The sequence below is a fragment of the Phyllobates terribilis genome, unplaced genomic scaffold, assembly GCF_046119375.1.
Source record: "Phyllobates terribilis strain yellow unplaced genomic scaffold, ASM4611937v1 Scaffold_1__5_contigs__length_1240528914, whole genome shotgun sequence".
NCBI classification, from domain to species: domain Eukaryota; kingdom Metazoa; phylum Chordata; class Amphibia; order Anura; family Dendrobatidae; genus Phyllobates; species Phyllobates terribilis.
In genome coordinates, this window is record NW_027362761.1 from 844,055,908 (window position 1) to 844,079,912 (window position 24,005).

Consider the following 24,005-nt stretch of genomic DNA (forward strand, 5'->3'; position numbering starts at 1 on the left):
ATCATAGATTTTATGAACATGTCTAAATGCCACCCCTTTGTGTAATCTGAATGGTAGCACTCTAAGGTAGACTGAGTATACTGTACAGCCAGGAATCTGCAGCAGTGAAAGTCATAAGCTGTTGAATGGAGTAAATGCAGTATCAGTCACAGTCGATGTAATCAGCTAGACACATAAACTATGTTTGTAATGTGGTAAGCATAGACTGTTTGGGTCTGTTGCTGAACAAAAGAAGTGATAATTCCTCCTTCGGTGCCAAGTGCTTTGGAGTACGATGTGGAAAATCTTTTTAGTCCAGTATTTTTATTGCAAACAATTGAAAGATTGGAGCTTATTAGCCACCGTGAAAAAGTTTCTGTGCAATTTGATTATACAGGATAATTCAAATATGTAAATTTTAGAGATTATAATTATTATTATTATTTATTATTATAGTGCCATTTATTCCATGGCACTTTCCATGTGAAAGGGGTATACATAGCAAAAACAAATACAATTACAATAATCTTGAACAATACAAGTCAGTGACTGGTACAGGAGGAGAGAGGACCCTGGGCACGAGGGCTCACAGTCTACCAGGGATGGGTGAGGATACAGTAGGTGAAAGTAGAGCTGGTTGTGCAGTGATGTGGTGGAGTGAAGGTTACTACAGGTTGTAGGCTTGTTGGCAGAGGTGGGTCTTCAGGTTCCTTTTGAAGGTTTCCACGGTAGGCGACCGTCTGATGGGTTGGGGAAGAGAGTTCCAGAGTAGGAGGGATGCACGGGAGAAATCTTGTATGCGATTGTGGGAAGAGGTGATAAAAGGGGAGTAGAAAAGGAAATCTTGTGAAGTTCAGAGATAGCGTACAGGTAAGTACTGGGAGACTAGGTCACAGATGTATGGAGGAGACAGGTTGTGGATGGCTTTGTATGCCATGGTTAAGGTTTTGAACTGGAGTCTCTGGGTAATGGGGAGCCAGTGAAGGGATTGACAGAGAGTAGAGGCCGGGGAATAGCGGGGGGACTGGTTGATTAGTCGGGCAGCAGAGTTTAGAATAGATTGGAGGTATGCGAGAGTGTTAGAGGGGAGGCCACAGAGCAGGAGGTTGCAGTATTCGAGGCGGGAGATGATGAGGGCGCGCATTAGTATTTTTGTAGATTCGTAGTTGAGGAATGTGCGGATCCAGGAGATATTTTTGAGTTGGAGTCGGCAGGAAGTGGAAAGGGCTTTGATATGTGGTTTGAAGGAGAGATTAGAGTCCTGGGTTACCCCAAGGCAGCGAGCTTGCGGGACTGGGGAGAGTAGGCAGCCATTGACTATAATGGATAGGTCAGATGGGGAGGATTGAGTGAGATGGTGAAAAGATGATGAATTCAGTTTTATGCATGTTAAGTTTTAGAAATCTATCATGGAAGAAGGATGAAATAGCGGACAGACATTGTGGGATTCTGGTCAGTAAGGGATGATATCAGGTCCAGAGAGGTAGATCTGTGTGTCATCAGCATAGAGATGATACTAAAAGCCGTGGGACTCTATGAGCTGTCCCAGGCTGAAGGTGTAGATGTAGAAGAGCAGGGGTCCTAGAACTGAACTTTGGGGGACACGGACAGATAGGGGGTGAGATGAGGAGGTGGTGTGTGAGTGGGAGACACTAAATGTCCGGTCTGTTAGGTATGAGGAGATCTAAGATAGGGCCAAGTCTGTGATGGCCAGAGATGAGAGAGTTTGTAGTAAGAGGGAGTGGGCTACTGTGTCAAAGGCAGATGACAGGCCCAGGAGGAGGAGGACAGAGTAGTGTCGCTTGGATTTGGCAGTTAGTAGGTCATTGGTGACTTTAGTCAGGGCAGTTTCAGTGGAGTGATGTGATTGTAAGCGGTCCAAGAGGGAGCAGGAGGAGAGGTGGGAGGACAATTCAGAATGGACGTGTTGTTCCAGTAGTTTTGAGGCGTAGGGCAGAAGTAATATGAGAGGATGGATCAAGGGAGGGCTTTTTGAGGATGGGTGTGATCGAGGCATATTTGAAGCATGAAGGGAAGACACCAGTTGTTAGTGACAGGTTGAAAACATCTGTTAGAGTTGGGATGAGGATTGTGGTAAGGTTAGGGATGAGGTGGGACGGGATTGGGTCAAGTTCGCAAGTGGTGAGGTGTGATTTGGAGAGTAAAGAGGAAACTTGATCGTCCGTAATGGTGGATAAGCTGGTTTTGGAGGAGGGGGGTTGAGTAGATATGAGAAAGGGCTGTGGGGACTTTAGTCAAAAGCTTTGTCTGATGGTGTCAATCTTCTGCTTGAAAAATGAGGTAAAGTCTTCAGCTGAGATGAGAAGAGAGGGAAGAGGCGCTGCGGGACGGAGGAGAGAATTGAAAGTGTTGAATAGCTGTTTAAGGTTGTGAGACAGAGAGGATATGAGATGAGAAGTAGGTTTGTTTTGCTGCAGTAAGTGTGGATTTCAAAGAAGTGAGGGACTGTTTAAATGCGATGAAATGCTCGTTTTAATTCGACCTTTTCCTTTTCCGCTCAGCAACTCTGGAGGCCCTTCGCAGTTCTTTAGTCAGGTTGGTGTGCCAGGGTTGCCTGTTGAGTGTGCGAGCTATGATATGTGTGAGGGAGGCGACCGAATTGAGAGCCGCAGCTGTTTTGGTGTTATATAAAGCGGCAGCAGCATCTGCATCGTGTGATGAACTTATGCGAGAGGAAAATTAGAGAGGTTAGATAGTGATCAGAGGCGGGTGAAGATGAGGACCTGTGTGTGGCCAACTTTGTGAGTGGGGGCGGAAGACTATTGAGCAAGGCAGAAGGAGGAATTGAGGGATAGAAGCTTAGAGACAGATGAGTGGGAAATGTCAGTGGGGATGTTGAAGTCACCCATGATGATAGTGGGGATGTCAGCGGAAAGGAAGTGAAGTAGCCAGGTAGTGAAGTGGTCAAAGAAAGTGGTGGCTGGCCCTGGGGTGCTGTAAATGATGGCAGGTTGGAGGGGGAGTGCAGCTCAAAAGAGGGAAGAATAACAAGAGGATGGCAGTGGGATTTTGGGTGAATGAGCAGTTATCTGACAGGAGAAAACCTACTCCTCCATCATGCTTGCCGCTGGAGCGGAGGGGAGGGGTAAGAAAGGTAGAATCCACCGTATGAAAGTGCATCTGTAGTGGCCGTGTCAGAGGGGGTGAGCCAAGTTTCAGTATGCCGAGGAAAGAAAGTTTGTTAGTAATGAAAAGATCAAGGATGTAGGAAAGTTTGTTGCAGACAGAGCGAGCATTCCATAGAGCTCCTGTTAGTGGGACTGGGGAAGCGGGGGCAGGGCGGATGGATATAAGGTTTGAAAGGTTGCGAGAGTTTGTGACAGATCGTGGATAGGAAGTGGAAGTGACTGCGGGGATTTGCTGAGGAGGGCCAGGATTTGGAGAGATATCGCCGGCAGTCAGAAGGAGCAGGGAAAGTGTTAGCAGGTGGAAGCAGAACAGTGCATGAGGTGGCTGTGAGCGAATTTATTTGAGTGGCATTGAATTCTTAGCAAATTTTATAAAAATTCAAATTCTTCAGAATACAATTTTTTTGTTTTTTTCTCTGCATGAATTCAGCAAAAAGGCATCCAGCTGGCTGCCATTTTGATGAACTGTAGAGGACTGTCAAAAGGCTAAATAAAATAAAAAATTAATGCTCATTTCATCACTCAACTTTTCCACTGCCTTCGCAGCCCACCATCTGGTTTCCTGTTCCTCTTCTTTTTGCCCTCCACAGTCGCGTACATCCTCTTTGACCTGCTTCACTTTACACCAGGGTTTTTGGCACCTAGAAGTCCTCTGATAGTGCATCTTGCCATAGCAGCGCCCATCATGACGTTGCGATGTTTATCCCCGAGACAGAGACTGGGCTTCGCGTGACGCATGTCATAATGTTGTGATGGCATGGTGTGCACTGACCTCAGAGGCCTGCTCAGTGCCAGGAGCCTCTGTGTACAGTCATGGCCAAAAGTATTGAGAATGAGACAAATAGTAATTTTTCCAAAGTTTACTGCTTCATTTTTTGTAATGGCAATTTGCATATACTCCTGAATGTCAAAGAGTGATCAGCTTAACAGCAATTACTGTACTTGCAAAGTCAATATTTGCCCAGTAAATGAACTTTAACCCCCAAAACACATTTCAACATCATTGCAGTCCTGCCTTAAAAGGAGCAGCTAACATCGTTTTAGTGATTGATCCATTAACACAGGTGTGGGTGTTGATGAGGACAGGGCTGGCGATCAATCAGTCATGATTAAGTAAGAATGACATCACTGGACACTTTAAAATGAGGCTGGTTCTTGGTATCATTGTTTCTCTTCAGTTAACCATGGTTATCTCTAAAGAAACACGTGCAGCCATCATTGCACTGCACAAAAATGGCCTAACAGGGAAGAGTATTGCAGCTACAAAGATGGCACCTCAGTCAACAATCTATCGCATCATCAAGAACTTCAAGGAGAGAGCTTCCATTGTTGTCAAAAAGGCTCCAGGGCGCCCAAGAAAGACCAGCAAGCGCCAGGACCGTATTTTAAAACTGTTTCAGCTGCGGGATTGGACTACCAGCAGTGCCGAGCTTGCTCAGGAATGGCAGCAGGCTGGTGTGAGTGCTTCTGCATGCACTGTGAGGCGGAGACTCTTTGAGCAAGGGCTGGTTTCAAGGAGGGCAGCAAAGAAGCCACTTCTCTCCAGAAAAAACATCAGGGACCGACTGATATTCTGCAAAAGGTACAGGGAGTGGACTGCTGAGGACTGGGGCAAAGTCATTTTCTCTGATGAATCCCCTTTTTGATTGTTTGGGACATCTGGAAAACAGCTTATTCGGAGAAGAAGAGGTGAGTGCTACCACCAGTCTTGTCTCATGCCAACTGTAAAGCACCCTGAAACCATTCATGTGTGGGGTTGCTTCTCAGCCAAGGGAATCGGCTCACTCACAGTCTTGCCTAAAAACACAGCCATGAATAAAGAATGGTACCAGAATGTCCTCCAAGAGCAACTTCTCCCAACCGTCCAAGAGCAGTTTGGCGCCCAACAATGCCTTTTCCAGCATGATGGAGAACCTTGCCATAAAGCAAAGGTGATAACTAAATGGCTCATGGAACAAAACATAGAGATTTTGGGTCCATGGCCTGGAAACTCCCCAGATCTTAATCCCATTGAGAACTTGTGGTCAATCATCAAGAGACGGGTGGACAAACAAAAAACAACAAATTCTGGCAAAATGCAAGCATTGATTATGCAAGAATGGACTGCTATCAGTCTGGATTTGGTCCAAAAGTTGATTGAGTGCATGCCAGGGAGAATTACAGAGGTCTTGAAGAAGAAGGGGCAACACTGCAAATATTGACTTGCTGCATTAACTCATTCTAACTGTCAATATAACCTATTGCTACTCATAATATGATTGCAATTATATTTCTGTATGTGATATAAACATCAGACAAACACTAATAAAAACCAGAGGCCAGCAGATCATGTGAAAATATAATTTTGGTGTCATTCTCAAAACTTTTGGCCATGACTGTAGAATAAAGTAAGCCGAAGAGAATGCATACAAAGGAGAAAGGTAAAAAGAAGATGCATGGAGGACTGGTCAGCAGGCTGCAGGATTAGTGGCAAAGGTGACCTGTGAGATAAGTGTTTATTTATTTTCTTTAAATCCAAAGTTTATTATGCTCTGGGTTCTGGAGAGATCCCCTTAGCATAATAATAAACATTTAATTTGCATCAAGTAACTTAGATGCAAATAAAATTTCCATGTTAAATTCTCATAAATTGCCGAATTTGAATCTTGATAGATTTGGCCATCTCTCTATTTTCTATTGCACATGGTTGTCAGACACACCGAACTTCTATTGTGTTACCCCATCATGCTATTTTGCCATGTAACCACTTAGGCAATGTTTGATTGAAAAGCAGAAATATTGTTTTGGACAAGTCTTGATTTTCAATTATATTATCAAAATATGTCTTATTTTTTTAGAGAAATGCAATAAAAAATTCACAGATTAGTAATAATGTTTTCTTTTCAAAAAGTTATGTTTTATTACAAAACTGAGGAAAAAACCCTAAACAAACATGCAGGCATGGGCACACAAAAAGGTCTCTGTTCTTGATACGTGCGACACTAGTTACTATTCATGGACAAGTCATGAGGCTCGGTAGTGAAGAGGTCCGGGGTCAGATACCAAGAGGGCTCGTCATAAACAAAGGGGTAAGGGCAAACAAAGGCATAGTCAGGCCATAGTCTGAATTCCAGGAAGGTAGCAGATCAAAACAAAACGGCAAGGCAAACAGATGGGCAAAGGCAAAGTACAAGGTTGGGCAAGGAAGATTAATTACAGGAACACAGAGAACAGAGCAAGTTCACGCCATTTGAGCAAAGCTACAACTAGCACTAGTTGAAGGCAGAGAGCCAGCTAAATAGCCAGGTAATCACTCGAATAGCAGAAACGTAGAGGAAGCCTCAGCATGCCCTGGCCTTGATTGGACAGCTGAATTATCACTCAACACACTGACAGCTCAGCACGCCTCAGCCTCTGATTGGATGGCTTAGCTGTCCATCACCATATTGACAGATCAGCACGCACCTGTCCTACATTGGACGGCTGAACCATCACTCACTGCTTCCAGACACACCAATAGGTGGAATTGTGACAATGCGGAAAACAAGACTACCCCAAATAGTGTGCAATAGACCGGGTGCACCAATATACACAAAATTAATTGAATAATGAAGCCACAGTGGACACACTGGAATAGTGCTATATAGAAAATTAATAATAATTATCTACAGTGTAAAAATGCAGTATCAGAGTGATGATCTAAATTAAGAAAATATTACCAAATCTTAGGTAAAAGATAGGTCAGTGGTCGAGAGCTTATCAGAATGCGACTGTGTAGAGACATCACCTTCCCCACTCGTATTGCCAAATACAAATAGCTTCCTTATGGGTAATCAGACTGTAGGGCTATGTGCCTTGCAAAGTTTTTATTAATCCGACCCCCTAACAGTGTTTCACAAAACTCAGAAATTAACCAATGTACACCTAATTAATTTGTCTGCTTCACCTCTTAATCTCTGGTTCCAGGTTTTCTCAAGTCCCTTACAAACCATGTCTGATTTTTTATATCGCAGAATGGTTAATCTGTGTGACTGAACCTAGAAATATCTGCTTTGTAAGGGCTGCAGGTTATTGCATCTAAATGTGGATACCTGACAAGTGATGGCTATCAACTGCACTTAAAGCAACACATGTAAATGATGTCAAAATTCATGTGCATATTTAATATATAAGTTCGGGTGTACACAGTATATTCCTGCCTTGCACATATACTGCCCCCTAGATGACCGGATGTAATTGCAGTTGGATTGGTGCACATACTGTATGTGCTTTTGACGACTTCAAAAATGTAATACAAAATTAAAAACACAAGCTGATCCCTGTCTACAGAATAAAACAGCTAATTTATTAATGATAAAATTTCCGTATTATATGGTATAACATTGTAAATCAACTTTCGTTCACCCCTCTCTATAAACTTCATCTGTTTCCCGCCAGTGCATCAAAGTATAAGTAAAAAATTCTACCCCAAATAAATCTGCATTATTGGAGATAACTAAGAAAATGTGACCCAATGACTTAAATTCAATGGAATACACTAAAAACAAGAATGTAAAGCTTGTCTCATGATTAGCGGTAAGATAATCATAAACTTTCCCCATACATATAAAATATATTTTAAAATACCTTTCTAGTAAAGTATGTGTCCAGTCTATTTTAAATCTATTTTATAGAGAAACTCAATTTTATTTTTAATAAGGGAATAAGGAGGGGGTGAATTCTGCGTACAACATTGCAGAATGCTTTTGCGGATAGCTGCTGCCCAAATATATACGTAGAATGCGTTGATTTTGCTATTTGGTGAAGCTCCCTTAGAGTCTCTTAAGTTATTAAATAGGGCTCACTCTGCTGTTGGCTGAATAATAATATTAATAGTATCTGTAAGAAACTGAGTACCTGTTCTCCACAACTCCTTGACATGTGAACACTCCAATATACAATTAAAGATCTCTCCATGCTGGGTCTGACATATAGAGTAGGATAAATATGTGAGGGATTCATTTTAGTTTATCTCCCTTGCATGCTCTATGAAAGATCGTCAGGGCCATGGATTTGTAATTATCATTCGGGAGTATTGTAATCATTTTAGTCGTAGTGTCAAATATATCTTCTACCGATGGAGCGAGTCATTGGAAACACCATTTGCCTAGATCCGGACCTGGGAGTGTATCAGACCATTTGATTTCTATTTTAATGACTTTAGAAATAGAACTTAACGAGAATGACGTTGTTTGTGCTTTTACTGAGATTTTGTCTGAGTGCTCTTTCGACTCTTCAGTAATTGGGACCATAACAACTTCTGTAAAATTTTTAATTTGGAGGTACAAAAATTCATATCCCTCTAATAGAGGGAAATTAACATTAAATGAAAGAGTGGTCTAGCTCATGGTTAACGTATCAGACACATTTCTCATCTATCCTGTGCCAGATTATGTCAAATTCTAGGTTGTCTACTCTCCAAAAACTCTGTTTCCTATGAATGGGTAAATGTTTCATGGGGATTGAGTTTACAAACTTTTCTAGAAGCCCTCCAAGCTATTATGATGCTTCAGATTAGGGTGTTATCTTTGATATCTGCAGGGATACCGGAAATGCTAATAATTAACAATGCTTGAAGATTAATCGAATTGCAAAACCCGCGTAAACTTGTATATTAGAAGTGAAAGACCTGTTGCCTATCCCATCCATATGATATCTCATAATGGCTACAATATTATAAACACTTGCATAAGGCAAATTAATGACAAGTAAAGACGTTTTAACTTTCTTAACTTTCTGCTTTTTTTCTAACCCCTGCAATGCGAGAGACATGCGCTTTTACTTAGCTTTGTAAGGACTTGTGTTTTGTGGTTTAAGTTGTATTTTTAAATGGCTCAAATTCAAGTACAATGACAATATATAATGTATTGTATAACTTTTATGTATTTTTGGGTGGGATATAGAAAATAACAACTGTTCTGTTATTGTTTTTTGGCTGCATATTTTATGGTGTTTGCTGTGTGGCATAAATCACATAATCACAGTATTCTTTGGCTTATAATGATTGCGGTGATTCCAATTTTTTATGTATTTTTTCTTTTTTCGCAATTAAAAAAACTTAAAGAAAATGTATTTGTTTTTTTTCCTAGAGCCTTAGTATTTTTTCACCTACTTAGCTTAATGATGATTCTTATATATCAGCTACAGTGAGGAGCAATTTCAAGAAATGCCTGTATTGCTTTTAATGGAGCACGTGTCATGGTTCATTCTCAGCTAAGGCGGAACTGCAGGGCATTTGAAGCCACAGCAAGATGCCATTTCTCCTTTAACCCCATCACGATATATGACGTATATGTACATTATATGTCGTGTCCGTGACTTTGATGCAGGCTCTTACGCTGAGCCCGCATCTTTCCCCACACATGACAGCTGATTTAATCAGCTGTCGTGTGCCTTTAACCCCTTTCTGACGTATGACCTAATAGTACGTCATTGTGAGTTGGGCCGATTGGACCAATGACGTATTATTAGGTCATATGGCGATCGCGCCCGCACACGCGTTGCGGGGCAATCGCCGCCGGGTGTCAACTGTGACTATGCTATGTGCAGGGAGCTGTGTGCAGGGAGCGGTCCTGCACCGCTCCCGATACATTAACCCCCTCAATGCTGCGATTGAAGTCGATCGCAGCATTGCGGTGGCAAGGGGAGGTGATCGGGATACTCGCCTCCACCGCTGTCTGCCGCGGCTTCCCGGATGTTGCCATGATGACTCGATGTCGTCATGACAACTTCCGGGTCACCAGACAGCAGGAAGATATTTTGGTCATGCACAGTGCATGACCAAAATATCTTCTGCATCTGCAGCACTGACAGCTTGTATAGCACAGGGATGGTGCTGCATCCCTGTGCTATACAGGCGATCAGAATAAAAAAAGTGAAAGTCCCAGAGTGGGACACAGAATAAAAGTCCAAAAAGTGTTAAAAAAATGAAAAAAAAAAAAAAATTATAAAAATATAAAAAAATAAATAAAAAAAATAATCCACCAAAAATAAAAATATAATGTACCCATCAATAAATATTATTATGAAAAAAACAATAAAAGTACACATATTTGGTAATGCCGCGTCCGGAACGACCTGACCTATAAAACTGTCCCACTAGTTAACCCCTTTAGTGAACAGGGTAAAAAAAAAAAAAAAAAAACTAAGCAAAAAACAATGCTTTATCATCATACCACCAAACAAAAAATGAAATAACACGCGATCAAAAAGATGAATATAAATAAAAATGGTACCGCTCAAAACGTCATCTTGTCCCACAAAAAACAAGCCACCATACCGCTCCATCAGCCGAAAAATAAAAAAGTTATATCTCTCAGAATAAAGCAATGCAAAAAAATATTTTTTTCTATAAAATAGCTTTTATTGTGTAAAAGCGCCAAAACATAGAAAAACAATATAAATGTGGTACCGCTGTAAACGTACTGACCCGAAAAATAATGCTGCCTTATCAATTTTACCACACGCGGAACAGCATAAAAAAAAAAACATAAAAAAAATTCTGGAATTGCTAGTTTTTGTTTATTCTGCCTCCCAAAAATTGGAACAGAAAGCGATGAAAAAATGCCAAGTGCCTGAAAATGGCACCAATAAAAACATCAAGTCATCCCGCAAAAAACAAGCCGTCATATGACTCTGTCTGCCAAAATATGGAAAAATTATAGCTCTCAAAATATGGCAATGCAAAAACTAGATTTTGCAAAAAAATGCGCCTTTTAGTGTGTGACAGCTGTCAATCATAAAAACCCGATATGATTCTGGTATCGCTGTAATCGCACCGACCCGAAGAATAAAGCCGTCTAATCACTTATACCGCACGAGGAACGGCGTAAAAAATAAACTCTAGGGTTAGGGTTGTCTTAGGGTTAGGGTTGTCTTAGGGTTAGGGTTGGGCTAGGGTAAGGGTTGGGCTAGGGATTTTTTTCAAAAGTAAAAAAAAAAAAGATGACGATATGGCGACTAGTGTTGAGCGCAAGTGCTCGCTACTTGAGTTTGCATCGGTGCTCGGGAATGCACTGAGTATCGCGGGTACTCAAGTGACATGCTCAAGTCTCTGCCCCATATGCTTCGTGGCCAAAAAAACCTCGCGGGGATTACCTGCCGTGCACGAGCGATCCCCGCATGTTTTTTTTTGGGTGTGTAATAACTATGAAACATGCCGGTGGGGACTCGAGCATGTCACTCGAGCACCCGCGATACATGGTGCATACCCGTGTACCTGATGCAAACTCAAGTAGCGAGCACTTGCTCTCAAGACTAATGACAACTTTTTCAATATGATGACCTAATGTTATCAAATTCTGTGTCATATCTCTGGGTTCAAAATGTTCACTATACTCCTTGATAAAATCCTTGAGGGGTGTAGTTTCCAAAATGGGGTCACTTGTGGGGGGGTTTCCACTGTTTAGGCACATCTGAGACTCTCCAAACGCGACATGGCGTCCGCTCTCAATTCTAGCCAATTTTGCGTTCAAAAAGTCACACAATGCTCCTTCCCTTCTGAACTCTGCCGTGCGCCCAAACACTGTATTTTCCCCACATATGGGGTATTAGCGTACTCAGGAGAAATTGCACAACAGTTTTTGGGGTCCATTTTCTCCTCTTACCCTTGTAGAAATAAAAAAATTGGGGCTAAAACATTATTTTTGTGGAAAAAGTTTGATTTTTTTATTTTCACGGCTCCATGTTATAAACTTCTGCAAAGCACTTGGGGGTTCAGGGTGCTCACCACACATCTAGATAAGTTCCCTGAGGGGTCTAGTTTCCAAAATGGTGTCACTTGTGGGGTTTTTCTACTGTTTAGGCACATCAAGGGCACATCCGCTAAGTATTCAAGTAAATTTTACATTCAAAAAGTCAAATGGCGCTCCTTCCCTTCTGAAACCTGCCGTGTGCTCAAACAGTGGTTTCACCCCACATATGGCATATCTGCTTACTCAGGAGAAGTTGCACAACAAACTGCATGGTGCAATTTCTTCTGTTACCCTTATAAAAATGCAAAATTGGAGGCTGAAAAACATTTTTGTGGGAAAAATGTTAAAATTGTATTTTTACAGCTCAATGTTCTAAACTTCTGTGAAGCACCTGGGGGTTCAAGGTGCTCACCACACATCTAGATAAGTTCCCTGAGGGGTCTAGTTTCCAAAATGGTGTCACTTGTGGGGGATTCCACTGTTTAGGCACATCAGGGGCTCTCCAAACACAACAGGGCGCCCGCTAATTATTCAAGCAAATTTTACATTCAAAAAATCAAATGGCGCTCCTTCCCTTCCGAACCCTGCCGTGTGCCCAAACAGTGGCTTTCCCCCACATATGGGTTATCTGCTTACTCAGGAGAAATTGCACAACACACTGCATGGTGCAATTTCTCCTGTTACCTTTATGAAAATGCAAAATTGTGGGCTGAAAAACATTTTTGTGGGAAAAATGTGAAAATTTTATTTTTACGGCTCAATGTTCTAAACTTCTGTGAAGTACCTGGGGGTTCAAGGTGCTCACCACACATCTAGATAAGTTCCCTGAGGGGTCTAGTTTCCAAAATGGTGTCACTTGTGGGGGATTCCACTGTTTAGGCACATCAGGGGCTCTCCAAACGCAACATGGCGTCCGCTAATTATTCAAGCAAAATTTACATTCAAAAAATCAAATGGCGCTCCTTCTCTTCCGAGTTCTGCCATGCGCCCAAACAGTGTTTTTTCCCCACGTATGGGGTATCTGCATGCTCAAGGGAAATAGCACAACAAATTTTGGGGTCCATTTTTTCCTGTTACCCCTCCGAAAAGAAAAAAAATTGGGTCTAAAGTAACGTTTTTGTGAAAAAAGTTAAATGTTAATTTTTTTCTTCCACATTCCAAAAATTCCAGTGAAACACCTGAAGGGTTAATAAATTTCTTGAATGTGGTTTTGAGCACCTTGAGGCGTGCAGTTTTTAGAATGGTGTCACTTTTGGGTATTTTCTGTCATAAAGACCTCTCAAAGTCACTTCAAATAAGATGTGGTCCCTAAAAAAATGGTTTTGTAAATTTTGTTGGAAAAATGAGAAATCGCTGGTCATCTTTAAACCCTTATAGCTCCCTAGTAAAAAAAAATTTGGTTCCAAAATTGTGCTGATGTACAGTAGACATGTGGGAAATGTTATTTATTAACTATTTTGTGTGACATATCGCTCTGATTTAAGGGCATAAAAATTCAAATTTTGAAAATTGCAAAAATTTCCTTTTTTTTCACAAATAAACGCAAGTGATATCGAAGAAATTTTACCACTATCATAAAGTACAATATGTCATGAAAAAACAATCTCAGAATCAGGGGGATCCGTTAAAGCGTTCCAGAGTAATTACCTCATAAAGTCACAGTGGTCAGAATTGTAAAAATTGGTCTGGTCATTAACGTGCAAACCACCCTCAAGGGTAAAGGTGTTAACTGCCACAGATGGAGCTGTGCTCCGTTCACGGCTATAGACCTGTTTAATCCTGCTGTCAGTCTCTGATAGCAGGATTCAACATGCGACGGCGGAGCGCGCGTCATTCCACAGGCACCATGATGTGATTACAGGGCGCAGATGGGTTGTCATGACAGCCAGGGGTCTGCTGAGGACTCCCGTCTAACAAAATATAAATTAATCCGATCGGTAAATGACGTAATGAGAAAAAACATTGAAAGCCACAAATACGTTTTTTTGGTGGGCGCAACATTGCAATAAAATGCAATAAGAGGCGAACAAAACATCCTATGTACCCCAAAATGGTATCAATAAAGACATTAACTCAGGGTGCAAAAAATAAGCCATCACACAGCCCAATATCCCTAAAAACTAAAACGATACGGGTCTTAGAAAATTGCAACAGAAGTAAAAGCTTTTTTTCGTAGAAATTTCGGAATTTTTTTTCAACACAAATATAAACTATACATGTCTGATATCGGCATACTTATACTGACCTGGAGAATCATATTGCCAGGTCAGTTTTATCATATAGTGAATATGGTAAATAAGAAACTGAAAAAAACAATTTTGGAATTGCACTTTTTTGCAATTTCACCACACTTGAAATTTAGTTTCCCATTTTCCAGTACACTATATGATAAAATCAATGATACCATTCAAAATTCCAACTCGTCCCACAGAAAACAAGCCCTTATAAGGCTATATTTATGGAAATATAAAAAAGTTATGGCTCTTGGAAGAAGGGGAGGAAAAACGAAAATGAAAAAATGGAAAATGGCCCTGGGATGAAGGGATTTAGGGAGTCTAGGTATAATGCAAAAATTAGCGTGTTCATTGAAGAGTTACATATTGAAAACTGTTGAGTTACAGCAATTTAAATATAATTCTCTTTTGTGTTTTAACATAGGACTTTCAGAAATAGTGAGTGAACTTGGAACAGTCAGTGAGAATAAACAGAAGGGAAGCACTGAAGTCTGTGTGGCAGGTAAGTAAAATTTTTCTTTTAATACATTGATTGCTGCCTGAAACATTTTCTTCCAGCTACGATTTTTTTAGTTGAAAGCTTTAGTTTAGTATAGACAGTTTTATAAATGATAGGACAAACTATGGCAACTACGCTAAGCTTTTCTGCAAAACATTTGCAATGTACGTCCTGACAATTGTGATGTTTGCAAGGTAACAGTGACTTTTAGAGGCACTCTGTCTACTTGACCAACAATGTAGCCTTAATAGGACTGTGACTTGGTTTTAGTTGATTTTTTTTTGTATTTTGCTTCAGCGCACATTTCATCATAATGGCATCCGCCATTTTTCTGAACCATAAACGACCATCAAAAGATTAAAAAATATATATTTTTTTATACTTACCTTATTGTGCACCTCTCCAGCCCCTCCGCTCCTCATCACCCCCCATCCAAACCTCGCCACATCTTGTGATTACCGCTGCTCGCGTTGAGATCCCCGGACCTCCACGCTATACTGGGACTCATCAGAGCCTGAAGTCCCTGGCGTATCGTGAGAGGCCCTGGACAGTTGTGCATATCTGCAGAATGCTCCGGGGAATTTCAGCCCAGGCAATGGTGATCAGAAGATGCGTTGGGTGCCAGACTGGTGATAGTGAGGGGCAGAGGGGTTGGAGAGGTGAGCGGTCAGGTGAGTATAAGGGGATTTTTTACAACTTACATTTATTATGCTCTGGGGTCATAATAAGGGACATTGAATTTGCGGAGAATAACTTCTTCTGCAAATCAAATTTCCTGGGAAAATCCACGTGAAAAGGTAAATTTGAATTTTCTTGATCCTCTCATCTATAATCATAATTATTGTATAAAATGTGCAAATTGTATTGGAAATATTCAGGATTAGATCTCAAAATACATCACACCATGACAGTCATGGTAAGCCAATTGCAGAAATTCTCACAGAATTTGTTGACATTAAAAGGTATCAACCACTGAGGACTCTCAAATCTAAATATTTTTTGACTATGAGTAAACTCTTCAATATTTCACACAAAACACAGATACCATATACTGCATCTTGATAAAATAGTAATAGTCATAAAAAGTTGTATAAAAAAACACATACAAAGGTGGGAAAACTCACAGATAAAAAATAGAAAATCGGGGTCAGATTATAAGGAACACAACACAAATACAAAAATGTTAAAGTACTACATTAGCCACATATAACTGCCAAATACATAAAGTATAGAACAAAGAACCAACAAAGTCCTAAACAACAAAACAGCAAGTGCATGTATCAATAATAAGGAGCTGCCCAACATGCTCTCTGCATCCCGACGTATGTTGCGCTTGCGCTTGTTACAGGAATATAATCATATATTCCATGCTATATGCATTTGATTTGGCCACTATTTAGGCCACTGCGTATACAGTATGTGACCAATGTAGTATGTAACATTTCTGTATCATATGTGTTACGGGTCCGGGTGGTGGAACCTCTGTGCTGTGGTGCAAGGAGGGACCCAGAGGGGCGTGACTAAGTATCAACCCAGACCGACCCTGGTTGTACGGCGGCAAACGACTCCGTGACCAGGGAGGGACCGAGCAGAGGGACCAGGTGCTACTCTGAGGACGACCTTGTAAGAGAGCAGGTGACTCCCATGGGTCAGATGGCTGGGACTGACCGGTATAGCAGATGACACAGCAGGCAGGCTGACGAATGGTTCTGGAGGATGGACTGGTAGACATGGCAGGTGACAGGCGGGAGCCTCCGGGTAGGCTGTCAGGTGGTCACGGCAAGTGACAGGCAGAAGTCTCTAGATGGACGGTCCGGTAATAGGCAGGTAACAGGCGAGCGCTCCCAGGTGAGCGGGCTGACAGACACGTAAGGTAATAGGCAGGTAACAGGCGAGCGCTCCCAGGTGAGCGGGCTAACAGACACGGAAGGTAACAGGCGGGTGCTCCCAGGTGAGCGGGCTGACAGACACAGCAGGTAACAGACAGGTAACAGGCGAGCGCTCCCAGGTGAGCGGGCTGACAGACACGGCACGTAACAGGCCGGTAACAGACGAGCGCTCCCTGGTGAGCGGGCTGACAGACACGGAAGGTAATAGGCAGGTAACAGGCGAGCGCTCCCAGGTGAGCGGGCTGGCAGACTCGGCAGGTAACGGGCAGATAACAGGCTGGCAGGCAGGACCAGAAGTCTGGCTAGCAGTAGAACCTGAGGACTGAAACAGAGATAAGTAACACTGTGCAACAACTTTGCTCGGGCACCTCCATTTTGGAGGAGGTGCCCTATATATGGGAGGACCCTCGGCTATTGACCGGGGACTCCTTAGGACGGCGCGCGCGGCCCCTTTAAGAGGGGGGGAGCGCGCGCGCCCTAAGCACAGTGCCCAGGGGACTGCGCGCACCAACAGCAGGAAGAGAAGGAGAGCGGGGAGGCAGAGGCGCCGATGCTACAATATGTACTATGTTATATATAATCTGACCCATAGTTCCCTGCTTTTTGTCTGTGAGATTTCCCGCCTTTATTATATGTGTTTGTTTACAACTGTTTATGGAGCTTTATTTAATAAAATTACTATTTTATTATGGTGTTGTGCATGGCATGTGTTTTCGAGACAGGTTGTGTACTGTACCATGATTGTCCCAATGTTCTCTTTTGTAGATTTTCTATCAGTAAAGCTTTTCCATGAGGCAGCTACATCACCTGTTATGGCTATAGGTAATGCCTTTAGGGTTGGGACAAAGAACTTTGATGCCCTAAGATTAGGTATATGATGTCCTCCTGAATTTCAAGCTTGCTCATGAAATTCACAGAACAAACATTTGTAGGCATTACACAGGTGAATCAAAGCTTCCCCTGACGTCCTAGAAATGGGGTAGTAAACATCGGTAGTTTGGGATTGGGTCATAAACATGATGGGCTGCAGACCAATGACAACTTGTTTCATATCACAATATTACATGAAAGCAGTAACTCTAATTACCTTGATAGGCACTATATTTAAGTATATTTAAGTATTTTTTAATTAACTATATTAATGTATTAATTATTATTTAAGCCCTCCTTCTGCTATTAATCCAGTCCAAACATCAACATATTGTGTCTGTGGCATTTGCATTAACCACCTACTAAAGATGAGTGAATTGATTCAAAAGACACTGATCAAGCAGACACATCACTAGCCTGTGGCCACCGGACGGGAGCTCTGCGAACTGCCTTTTACCTGACAGAGTCCAAGGTACCACTTCTGATTTGTGGGCTCGGTGTGATGTCATTGTCATGGCGTGATGTACGAGTGATATCGTGCAAGGTCTGCTAATCAGAAACATTGCCGGGGATTCCAGCAGGAAGAAAGCGGTGCACAGTGCTCCCATCTCTTAGCCACTAGTGATGAGCGAGTGCGCTTGTTTAACCCTTTAACTGAGCATGCTCGGATGCTTACCGAGTATGTTTTGTGTGCTCGTATATTATGTTCGAGTCACTGAATCTGCATGATTTACAGCTGTAAGACAGCCTCAACACATGTAAGGATTCCCTAGCAAACAGGCAATCCCTGCATGTGTTGATGCTGCCTTACAGCTGTAAATCATACAGACGCGGGTACTCAAACATAATATACGAGCACGCCAAAGACACTCGGTAAGCACCCGAGCATGCTCGGTTAAAGGGTTAAACGAGCACGCTCGCTCATCACTAGTGACCACATGTAACTGATGAGCCCTCTGGAGCAGAGTTCTGTTAATAATTTGACTCATCTCTACCACCTATGGTTAAAATGGGTCAACAGCCCAGCAATCAATCTGCACAGAGAGCACTTGTCATTTGGGTTATAGCAGAATCAAATCTGACAGCAGTCAGATAATTAAGATGGTAGAACATTGGCTTGATGTAGATAGGGTACCTGGTATACCAATGATAGCTTTCCTCTTGAAATATGTTGGAAGTGCTCGTCGGTCAGTTACTTTGGCTCTGTAACAATCACTAAGCAGTGCTTTCACCAGTCTGATGTAGATCGCTCTCATTGGTCAGTGCTCCTTTCTTCATGCATGGCATACCCACCTCTTTTATGATGACCGGTGCCATGACTAAGTGAATGGGAGATAGACTTCAGCTCTACTGTAGCAGATCTCATCTGACCTGTGGTGGCAACAGGCAGGGCTAATTCTAGCTTTTTTTAAATGCCACTCCTTCCCGCAATACAATATAAAACTGCAGTGAATAAACGCAATTCCGTAACTTATTTTTGGGTCTTGTATTTAGCCCCTTCACTCCCTGGCGATTTTCCTTTTTTGCATTTTTGTTTTTCCCTCCCCTTCTTCCAAAAGCCATAACTTTTTTATTTTTCCATCAATATGGGTGTATGAGGCCATATGAGCTTGTTAATTATGGGACAAGTTGGACTTTTGAATGACATCATTCATTTTATCATCTGATGTACTGGAAAGCAGGAAAAAAATTCCAAGTGTGGTGAAATTGCAAAGAAAGTGCAATCCAACAATTGTTTTTTGGGTTTTTTATTCACCATGTTCACCATATGGTAAAACTGACCTGGCAATATGATTCTCCAGGTCAGTACGAGAACACAGATATCAAATATATATATATATATATATATACATATATATACAGTCATATGAAAAAGTTTGGGCACCCCTATTAATCTTAAGCTTAATGTTTTATAAAAATTGGTGTTTTTGCAGCAGCTATTTCAGTTTGATATATGTAATAACTGTTGGACACAGTAATGTTTCTGCCTTGAAATGAGGTTTGTTACACTAACAGAAAATGTGCAATCTGCATTCAAACAAAATTTGACAGGTGCATAAGTATGGGCACCTCACCAGAAAAGTGACATTAATATTTAGTAGATCCTCCTTTTGCAAAAATAACAGCCTCTAGTCACTTCCTGTAGCTTTTAATGAGTTCATGGATCCTGGATGAAGGTATTTTTGACCATTCCTCTTTACAAAACAATTCCAGTTCAGTTAAGTTTGATGGTCGCCGAGCATGGACAGCCCTCTTCAAATGATCCCACAGATGTTCAATGATATTCAGGTCTGGGGACTGGGATGGCCATTCCAGAACATTGTAATTGTTCCTGTGCATGAATGCCTGAGTAGATTTGGAGCGGTGTTTTGGATCATTGTCTTGCTGAAAGATCCATCCCCTGCGTAACTTCAACTTTATCACTGATTCTTGAACATTATTGTCAAGAATCTGCTGATACTGAGTGGAATCCATGCGTCCCTCAACTTTAACAAGATTCCCAGTGCCGGCATTGGCCACACAGCCCCAAAGCATGATGGAACCTCCACCAAATTTTACTGTGGGTAGCAAGTGTTTCTCTTGGAATGCTGTGTTTTTTTGCCACCATGCATAACGCCTTTTTGTATGACCAAACAACTCAATCTTGGTTTCATCAGTCCACAGGACCTTCTTCCAAAAAGAAATTGGCTTCTCCAAATGTGCTTTTGCATACCTCAGCCGACTCTGTTTGTGGCGTGCTTGCAGAAACGGCTTCTTTCGCATCACTCTCCCATACAGCTTCTCCTTGTGCAAAGTGCGTTGTATAGTTGACCGATGCACAGTGACACCATCTGCAGCAAGTTGATGCTGAAGCTCTCTGGAGGTGGTCTGAGGATTGTCCTTGACTGATCTCACCATTCTTCTTCTCTGCCTTTCTGATGTTTTTATTGGCCTGCCACTTCTGGCCTTAACAAGAACTGTCCCTGTGTTCTTCCATTTCCTTACTATGTTCCTCACAGTGGAAACTGACAGGTTAAATCTCTGAGACAGCTTTTTGTATCCTTCCCCTGAACAACTATGTTGAATAATCTTTGTTTTCAGATCATTTGACAGTTGTTTTGAGGAGCCCATGATGCCACTCTTCAGAGGAGATTCAAACAGGAGAACAACTTGCAAGTGGCCACTTTAAGTAGCTTTTCTCATGATTGCATACACCTGGCTATGAAGTTCAAAGCTCAGTGAGGTTACAAAACCAAAAAAAGTGCTTTAGTAAGTCAGTAAAAAGTAGGTAGGAGTATTTAAAACAAGAAAATGATAAGGGTGCCCATACTTATGCACCTGTCAAATTTTGTTTGAATGCAGATTGCACATTTTCTGTTAGTACAATAAACATCATTTCAAGGCAGAAACATTACTGTGTCCAACAGTTATTACATATATCAAACTGAAATAGCTGTTGCAAAAACACCAATTTTTATAAAACATTAAGCTTAAGATTAATAGGGGTGCCCAAACTTTTCATATGACTGTATATATATAATTTTTTTATTTTTTTATTTAAGTGGTGAAGCAAAAATTTGTAAGAAAAAATTGTTTTGCTTTTATCGCCATTTTCTGAGACTTGTAATATTTTCACTTTTCGGGATATGGGGAAGTGTGAGGGCTTATATTTTGTGCCCTGAGCTGACATTTTTACTGATACCATTTTGGGATACATACAATGTTTTGATCTCCTTTTATTGCAATGTTGCGGTAGCCGAGAATAACGTAATTCTGGTATTTTGATTTTTTTTGTTACGCCGTTTACCAATCGAAATAATTTACTCTATATTTTGATAGATCGGACTTTTATGAATGCAGTGATACCAAATATGTGTATTTTTTAGTTTCTTTTTCCATTGTTTTATTTTTAATGGGGCAAATGGGGGGTGATTTGAACTTTTGTTTTTTAATTTTTTTTGTTTATATATTTGAAAACTGTTTTTTTTTTTTAGTCTTTTTACTGTATTTCTGTATTTAATAGTCCTGTTAGGGGACTTAAAGCTGCAATCGCTCGTGCTATACATAGCAGGGCATCAGCACTGCTGTGCGTCGAGAAAATCACTGTCTGGCTTTCGCAGGAGGAAAGTAATGACATGCACGGAGGTCATCAGCAGACCCCCGGCTTTCATGACAAACCATTGGCACCCCCCTGTTGGCACGTGTTAAATGCTGCTGTCAGAGATTGACAGCTGGATTTAACAGGTCAGAAACACGACTTTTGACGTACTTGTACGTAAAAAGTCGTGAAGGAGTTACAAGGAATCTGTTAGCAGGATTTCACACCCCAAACTAATTATACAGTATGTGCATATAGCTCTTTCAAAGACAAGTCCAGCAATATCTTTACATGGCCAGTCTATTCTTTACAGACATCATCAGCCCTGTCCCCAATGGGGCTAACTATAAAAATTCCCTATCAGTATGTCTTTGGAGTGTGGGAGGAAACCGGAGTACGAGGAGGAAACCCACACAAACATGGGGAGAACATACAAACTCCTTGCAGATGTTGTGCTTGGTTATATTTGAAGCCAGGAACCCAGAACTGCAAGGCGACAGCGCTAACCTCTGAGCCACCGTTCTACCCATGAGCTCTATATAGCTCCTCGTCCTCTTCGATTGGGAGCTTTCTGCCTATGCACAGTGTACACTGAAAGCTGTCAATGAGTGGTGTAAGTGGAGTTATACAGAGCTCAGCATTCAGAGAAATAGATCTGCAGCAAATAAAATAGTAATTTATATAAAAACTGCATGACATTAAAAATAAAAAGGTTATTCCAGTTTACCTAACATGAGTAGAAAATTGTTAAAAATGGCCTGTTTATAAAGGCCAAAAGCACGTAATATTTTTCATGTGGTACAATTTCAATAGTATTGCTGGTAGTTTACGACAAACCCTTTTATATCCTTTAGTCTTCATAACTCGATTTTGGCCTCATTTGCTGCGGACATAAGCGTTTAACCTGAATGCTGTCACTGAATTTTACATCTTTTAACTTTCATGTGGGAAATTTGAAAGCACAGCCTGGAATAGGTGAACAACAATTATGTAAAACTATTTTGCAGGCAAGAAGAGGTATTTTATGGAGTTGTTAACATTCCATTATGTAATGTCCTATTATTTCAGTCATTTTGCGTCTGCTGTAATACTTGCTGGAAGCATTTCCTTTATAACATATATTAAATTATTTTTTTTTATGTGATCCATTCTTCACAGCCATTTTTACTGACACTTTCTGCAAAACTCATTGGAGCATTTTACACAAAATTTTGCTTTAGTGTCCTTACAATATTTGTGACTTAAAGGGAACCTGTCACCAGAAAAAATTGCTATTAACCTTCCGATGTGGGGTTAATCTGCAGGTTAATAGCGTTTCTAACCTGTCTGGTGCTTGCTGGTAGCCGAATGCTGCGGGGAGAAAATTAACTTTATTCTCCCCGGCAGCGTTCCATCATGGGGGCGGTGCGGGCGTGGGTTCGGTCGGCGGCTGTAACCAAGACCCCTGCACTGACTGACACTGGCCGCCTGTGCCAGTGCATGCGCAGACTGGGAGCTTGGGTGGCCATTTTCCTGTAGATCACGGCTTTAGGAAGATGGTCGCGGCCACCGGAGAGCAGCGCACGCCGCTCTGCCTCACTGCCGACAGCCAGACACCGGCCCCACAGCATCTCACCTCTTCTGCTGTTGCCGCCGGGTTCCTGAGGGAGAGAATGGAGGGCCCTGCGATCCTGCTCCACCAACACCACCACAACTCCCCACTGCTGGAGCACCGCCTTCTCGTACCCAAGGTCCGCAGCATTCCTCCACTTCCGCCGGCTTTCTGAAGGACCCTGCCTCCTGTGACCCCCACTCCACCGCCCCCGAGGTAAGATACCATACCTACAATATGGACCACTATCTTGTAAAAAATATTTTTTTTCCTATTTTCCACCCCAAAATTTGGAGAGCGTCTTATAGTCTGAAAAATACGGTATATATTATAAAACTATATTATAATATACCATGTACATTGAATGGCATAAAAAATATACCAGAATTGTTTTTCTGTTCCTCTTGCTTCAAAAAAATAAAAGTGTTCATAAAATCATATGCATCATAAAGTGGTACCAATAAAAATCACAGCCCATTATACAAAAAACCAAGCCCTCATACAGAGAAAAGAAAATGTTAAAGCTTTCATAATATGAGAACCTGCCCCCCCCCCCATTTCTACCCCCAATCACTACATTTCTTTTTTTTATAAGCAATGTAGTGATTTTCTTGTGCAAAAGTAGTAAACATAAAAAAAGCTATAGAAATTGGAAATCATCGTAATCATATCGACGTGCAGAATACTTCACTGCTTTATATAGTGTAAGTATGCTCCAAAATAATTACAAAATGTTTCACAGTCAAATCCAGTTGGAGTAATATATAAAAAATAACTGGCGGTAAGTTCATTATAAAACTATTGCACTATCATACTAAGAGAGATCATAGACTGTGAGCCCCTGATGATCATAAAAGTCTTATATAAGAATGATGAAACGCCTAGGGCTGAATATTCACATAGATAGTACATAGGACTACAAGAAATGATTAGCCAGGCTATTTCAGTGTAAAACTCCCAGATCAGGAGACACAAGCACTGCACCTGTATAAGACGGCAGCGTTA

General features: G+C 41.4%; 1 protein-coding gene across 6 annotated transcripts in view; it reads left to right on the forward strand.

Annotated features, from left to right (window-relative positions):
• The window catches only part of BMPR1B (bone morphogenetic protein receptor type 1B), a 671,971-nt gene that overhangs the window by 328,380 nt on the left and 319,586 nt on the right, over window positions 1–24,005 (forward strand). For all 6 annotated transcript variants that reach the window (XM_073638285.1, XM_073638321.1, XM_073638268.1 and 3 more), the window contains exon 2: window positions 14,498–14,575. The gene's annotated coding sequence lies outside the window, so the exon portion shown is untranslated. The remainder of the gene's footprint in view (window positions 1–14,497; window positions 14,576–24,005) is intronic.